The sequence below is a fragment of the Bos grunniens genome, chromosome 23 (genome assembly GCF_055505025.1).
Source record: "Bos grunniens cultivar Pamir isolate PY7600 chromosome 23, Bosgru_T2T1.0, whole genome shotgun sequence".
NCBI classification, from domain to species: Eukaryota; Metazoa; Chordata; class Mammalia; order Artiodactyla; family Bovidae; genus Bos; species Bos grunniens.
The window spans coordinates 49,387,586-49,394,277 of record NC_141187.1 but is presented as its reverse complement, the minus strand read 5'-3'; the positions used below and the strand labels follow the sequence as shown (position 1 = coordinate 49,394,277).

Sequence of the window (6,692 nt, the reverse complement as noted above, 5' to 3'; positions counted from 1 at the left end):
TTTATTTTTTTATTTTATTTTATTTATTTTTTTGTCTCTGCTTTTTAATATGCTGTCTAGGTTAATCATTAGTGTGGCAGATAAAAAGTGTCTTTTCGTATATTATACTTTAAACATACATTTGTGAGCTGATAAGAACTCAGTCGTCATCACCAATCACCTTCCATGGGAAAATGTATTCTATGATCTAAGCAAATAACTTACAAACTTTTAGTCAGTAACCTGTCTCAAATTTGCTGACTGTCTATTTTAAATACAGACACTATAATGAAGTAGTTAAGGCCCAGGGTTTTGTAGCTTTCAAAAAGCCCAGCCCGGCCATCTGAAGTAGCATCTTCATGGACAAGTTGTTTAAACCCTCAAAGCTTCAGTTCCTCCACTTGTTAATAAAGATAACAATACTATGTCATAGATTTGTTGGAAGGATTAAAATGAATTTTTCTAGCACAGAAAAAGTGCTCAATAAATGAAATTATTCTACTCTAGAGATCATAATATTCATAATACTTCATTTACTTGGTGTCAAATCCTTTTTTTTCCCCCACAAACTTCTTTTTTTAAATTACTCTTTGCACTATGCTTGGGAACAATATGTTTAGAAAACTATTATTCACTGACAGAACACTCAAATAAAAATCAGGTTTTTATCTATTAGAAAAGTCTCTTCTTGCCTAAATGGTTTTCCTGCAAGGTCAGTAGGTTCTGGAGCTGATCACCATATTTCTTGCTGGATCCCAGACAGTTGCCCATGATCAGCTGAGTGACGGAAGACGATACGGCTGAGCCTCCAGGGCCGCTTTACGCCTCGTGGACGGGACATCATAACACATGGATTTCTGATTCTAACGGGGCAGCTATCCTGGGGAAGGGCAGAAATTTCTTCATCAGCCACCTCCTGAAGGTGTTTTGGAAGAATAGTATTCTTCCTGAGAGAATTGATCCATAGCCTCTCATCTGCATATTCCTAGGCCATTTTTCTTCTCTTTACATCACGCAACATTCTCCAATCGACATAGTAACTTCGAGCTTGGCCTGAAGCTGATGAAGGAACCACCTGCCAGACGATCTGCAGCAGAGATCCGAGCATGGAGGTAGCCATCTTGTTCACCACAAATGTCAAACCGCTGCCACTTTATTCTCAAATCCTTATACTTTGCTTTCCAAATGAGGAATGTGGGCAGAGGTATTAGTAGTTCCTCCTCCAGGGACTCCCCTGGTGGCCCAGGGGTTAGTACTCTACGTCCATTGCAAGGGTCACAGGTTCAACCCTTGGTGAGGATCTAAGATCCTGCATGATTCATGGTGTGGCTGAAAAGAAAAAAAAGTATCCCCTCTTCCAAACTCTCTAAGGATATACATTCATCCACGTTTCTCCAAAACTATTTGTTTCCACTTAAGAACTTCATAACCCACTGTCATCTGGCTTCAGCAAGCAACACTGAGGTCAGCCATCACCTCTGCATCCCCAAACCCAAAGGGCCCTTTGGTAACTCAATCGGTAAATAATCTGCCTGCAATGAGGGAGACCCTGGTTTGATTCCTGGGTTGGGAGGGTCCCCTGGAGAAGGAAATGGCAATGCACTCTGGCATTCTTGCCTGGAAAATCCCATGGACAGAGGAGCCTGGTGGGCTACAGCCCATGGGGTCCAAAGAGTCAGCCATGAATTAGTGATTAAACCCCCAAAGAACACTTTACAGCTTTAAATTACTGGGTGTCTCTGCTGTGTTTGATTCTATCGAACCCACTGCAATGGTCTGAACTGTGTCCCCCTCAAATTCATAAGCTGAAGTGCTGACCCTTAGTGCTTCAGATTGTGATGGTTATTTACTTGGAGACAAAAGCTTTTAAGAGACAGTTAGGTTAAAATGAGGTCACGAGGGTGAGCCCTAACCCGAGATGACTGCTGTCTTTATGAGAAAAGGAGAAGAGGATGCAGACACACCCAGAGGGATGACCAAGAAAACAGAGAGAGAAAGCAGTTGCCGTCTACAAGCCACGGATAGAGCCTCAGGTGAAACCACCTCGCTTTTGGACTTTCAACCTCCAGAAACATGCGAAAACCAGTCTTTCCTGTTTCAGCCACCCAGCACGAGGTCCTTCACTATGACAGCCTTGTAGCAGGTCTTCCCCGGTGGCTCAGATGGCAAAGAATCTGCTTGCGATGAGGGAGACCCAGGCTCAATCCCTGGGTCAGGAAGATGCCCTGGAGAAGGGGATGCCTACCCACTGTAGTATTCTTGCCTGAAGAATTCCATGGGCAGAGGAGCCTGGCGGGCTACAGCCCGTGGGGTTGCAAAGAGTCGGACACGAAGAAACGACTCACATACATAGCAGAGTAATACAGCCTCTTTTTTGAAACTTCCTGCTGCCAGGATTCCAACTCCCTGTTTCTCCTCTGGAGAGAATTTCGTCCTCTGCTCATCTTAGATGTTGATGATTCTCAGTGTGGATGTTCTTTCTCATCCCGTAGTCTCTGTCCAGCAGATGTCACCTACTCTCAGGTTCTAACCATGTTGACAGTAACCAGTTTGCTTGTATTTTGACTATGCTCACAGTAGCTGGTGACTTCCGCCTAGCCCTCTTGCAGGCACCATGTTCGTGTGTGAAACCGCACACCTCCCCTGAACACTCTCCACTTATTTCAGATCCCGCAGTCCAAACCTGCCATCACCTTCCCTTGAAATTGGCTGTGCTTCCCACGTTCTGGTCCTCTGCATTCAGTTCACACCAACATCCTCTTGTTCACCTGTGAGAACCTGAGAACCAGTCTCCAGGTCTCCCTTTCCTGATATCTGTCACCTACTAAGTATATGCTAAACCCTCTTGCCCTTTCCTTGGACTGCAAGGAGATCAAACGAGTCAATCCTAAAGAAAATCAGTCCTGAATATTCATTGGAGGGACTGATGCTGAAGCTAAAGCTCCAATACTTTGGCCACCTGATGCGAAGAGCCATGACTCATTGGAAAGGACTCTGATGCTGGGAAAGATTGAAGGCAGGAGGAGAAGGGGATGACAGAGGATGAGATGGTTGGATGGCATCATCGACACAATGGACATGAGTTTGAGCAGACTCCAGGAGATGGTGAAAGACAGGGAAGTCTGGCGTGCTGTAGTCCATGGGGTTTCGAAGAGCTGGACACGACTGAGCGACTGAACAACTTGTCCTTTCCATATTGACCATCCTGCTCTAGTCCCAGGGCAAGCATCTCTTAGCTAGACTGCTGCCATCATCCCCTCCTTGTTCTTTCTGCCCTCAGCCTCTTTCTGAAATCCATCCCAGTTGCGGTTGCCTAGGTGACCACCTGGCAGTCACCCTCCGCCATGCTCTTCCCTGGATAGCAGCAAGCATCCTTTGAGTCTGAGAGAGTATCACCTTCTCCAGAGAGGGCGCAATTGGACAGGTAAGGACTGACCAAGAAGATGCTATTCAAGAAGAGGCTGGAGGCCTGAGGAGGCTCGTGTGGTCTTTCAGAACCCCTGGCGAGTCTTTAAAACGACAAGAATTGAAATTGCCCTCAGCTTTTGCTATTTTCCCCAAGGTGTTCTTTAAGGGTTGTTGGGCTGATGCAAAGTCGCCTACTGCCACCTTATGGTGGAAAGCTGAAATGAAACTCCCAGGGATAAAACTGTGCTAACTTCTAAAAAGCCTGATCATCCCTGCTGTTGCAGCGGAGGAGTTATTCTGTGCTCGGCCTAAAAAATTACTTCTATCTGGTATTGTCAGTTCTTTACTGACTCATTTTCATCAGCACCCAAATCTGCTGATTGATCATCATCTTCAAACCAAACCAAACCAAACCAAGAAACACTAGACTTCTCTCTAGTTACCACCAGTTTCTCTGCTCTCCTTGGTGGCAAACCTCTACAAAAGAGTTTTCTTTCTTTCCTCTTTTGACCTCACATGTGGCATATGGAATCTTCATTTCCCTGGTCGAACCAATAGCCCCTGCATTGAAAGGACGGAGCCGTAACCACTCAGGGAAGTCCCCCAAAGAGTTTTCTATACTCGCTATCCTCTCTTCTTCCTCTTGTTCTCTCTTGGATCTCTTTGAGATCAGGCTTTTGCTGCTAACCTTTTCCTAAACTGCTGGGTCAGGCCCACAGGCGGCTTTGACTGCCCAATCCAATGGCCCAGTCTCAGTCCTCATCTTGACCAACTGTAGATGCCATCACTGCTGGGCGCCTTCTGGAAACTCGTTCCACCCTCCCCAGACCCCCTCTCCCCTGCATCTCCCTCCTGCATCGCAGGCCACCCCTTCCCAGGGTGCAGCGTGGTTCCTTCCTTTACCCCTGGGCTCTGAGCACTGGGATGCCCTGGCTCACTCTCCCCACCTCTTCCCTGTCTCCATCCACTCCCCAGACTGTCTCACCAGTCCCTCCACATTCAGTACCCTTCACACGTTGACCACTCCTGCCTTTGCCTCTCAATTCCGGACTTGATATCACCCCTGCATGTCGAATAGGAATCTCAAGTCAAAGCATTAGTTGCTCAGTCATGTCTGACTCTGCGACCGAATGCACTGTAGCGCGCCAGGCTCCTCTGTCCATGGGATTCTCCAGGCAAGAATACTGGAGTGGGGTGCCATTCCCTTCTCCAGGGGATATTCCTGACCCAGGGATCAAACCTACATCTCCTGTGTCTCCTGCACTGGCAGCCAGGTTCTTTACCACAGACGCCTACAGTTGGGTAAAATTACCACAAAACTATTCTCCAATAAAGCACTGAATATCTCATGTAACGTATTGGGTACTGGACTCAAAGTGAAGAGCAGAGTGGTTGTCTGGGTTTGAAACGGTCCAGGTGTATCAGTTGGGTTGTTTACGCTTGTGATCACATGGCTGACGAGGAGCTGCCTCTGCCCAGCGTCCACGGGGTCGCAAAGAGTCAGACACGACTGAGTGACTGAACTGAACTGAGCGTCCTGAAAAGATCACACTGTGCATCCCTAACCCAGAAAATGACCAAAATTCAAAATGTGAAACATGTTTCTACTGAGCGTGTATTGCTTTCACGTCACTATAAACTTGAAAAACTGTATTGAACTGTCATAAGTCAGGGACCGTCTATATGATGACGTGTATCCATCTTTATCCTATAGAATACTTCTACATCCCTAAAAGTCCTGTTGTTACCAAACCCAGGTCTGGCTGCTCACCGCTTTTGAGCCGGTACTCAAGTAGGAAATGAAAGATCGCTTCATTTCCGAGGCTGGCAACCCCCGGGGAGAAGGTGGACTCCTGTCCGAGAACCCACTCAGACTTGCTGCTCAGGGGATGGGAGCTTTCAAAGGAGAGTCTCAGGGTTGTTCGGGCAGTGGGAGGGAGCAGGGCAGCACCGTCAGCTTGGAATCAGCCATGCGCTGGTCTGATCAGCGTCATCTTGGTGGTTTTAAGTACAGTTAATCTTTAGTTCCAGGGTTTGTTCCCACTTCTTTGAGGCCAGTTCTTGGAATTGTGTGACGTGGAGCGCTTCCATTTGGTCATCATGTGGTCATCTTCTTCCCCCTTGGGGGGCTCCAGTGTCTGCAGACAGCTCACAGGATCTGGCTCAGAATGTTATCTACAGCCCTGGAGGAGGAGCTAAAGGTCCCCGGCTTTGCTGAGTGACTAAACTGTTACACTTTGTCTGTGTAAAGGCTTCGAGAGTAAAGCCTAAGTTCCAAGACCAAGGCGGTGCTTGCCCTCTGCGCTCACCTAGTCCCCCTGCCAAGGCGGTGCTTGCCCTCTGCGCTCACCTAGGCCTCCTGCCCCTCCGGTGGTGGTTTAGTCCCTCAGTCATGTCTGACTCTGAGACCCCATGGACTGCAGCCTGCCAGGCTCCTCTGTTCACGGGACTTTCTAAGCAAGAATACTGGAGTGGATTGCCATTTCCTTTCCCTCTAACCCTGAGAAACCCCTGAGCCTTTTACTGTCTCCATAGTTTCACCTTTTCCCTACGTTGTATAGTTGGAATTATATAACGTGGCCATTTCAGATTGTCTTCTTTCACTTAGGAATAGGCATTTAAGGTTCTTCCATACCCTTTCAAAGCTTGACAGCTCAATTATTTTTAGTGCTGAATGATATTCCATTGTCTGGATGTATCTTTTTTTTTAAATTTTTTATATCCATTCACTTATGGAAGAACATCTTTGTGGCTTCCAGGTTTTGGCAATTATGAATAAAGCTGCTATAAATATTGCACGCAGGTTTTTGTGTGGACCTAAGTTTTCTACTCCTTGAGGTAGACACCAAGGAGCATGATTGCTGGATTGTATAGTAAGATTATGCTTAGCTCATAAGAAACAAGCAAACTGACTTCTAAAGTGTCTGTACCATTTTGCATTTCCACCAGCAATGAACCAGGGTCCCTGTTGCTCCATATCCACCCGCATTTGGTGTCGTCAGTGTTCTGGATTCTGGCTGCTCTAAAAGGTATGCAGTGGTATCTTACTGTTTTAACTTGCATTTCATGGGCGTAATGAGCATCTTTTCGTGTGCTTACTTGCCATCTGTATGCCTTCTTTGGTGAGGTGTCTGTTCAGGCCTTCAGTCCATTTTTTAGTTGCATTGCTTGTTATTGCTGAGTCTCAATCAATTTTTAGTTTTATTTTTGCCCACGGAGAGAAGCCACCATTGCCAATTATTTTTCTGCCCTGGGGGGATAGAGTGGGGCAGGGCTTCCTGGTGACTTGATTGAAGTCACCCATT

At 46.7% G+C, this 6,692-nt stretch overlaps 1 pseudogene; it reads right to left on the bottom strand.

Moving 5' to 3' along the window:
* Nucleotides 1–492: 492 nt before the first annotated feature.
* On the bottom strand, nt 493–1,099 carry LOC147347789 (small ribosomal subunit protein uS14m pseudogene; annotated as a pseudogene).
* Nucleotides 1,100–6,692: the final 5,593 nt, after the last annotated feature.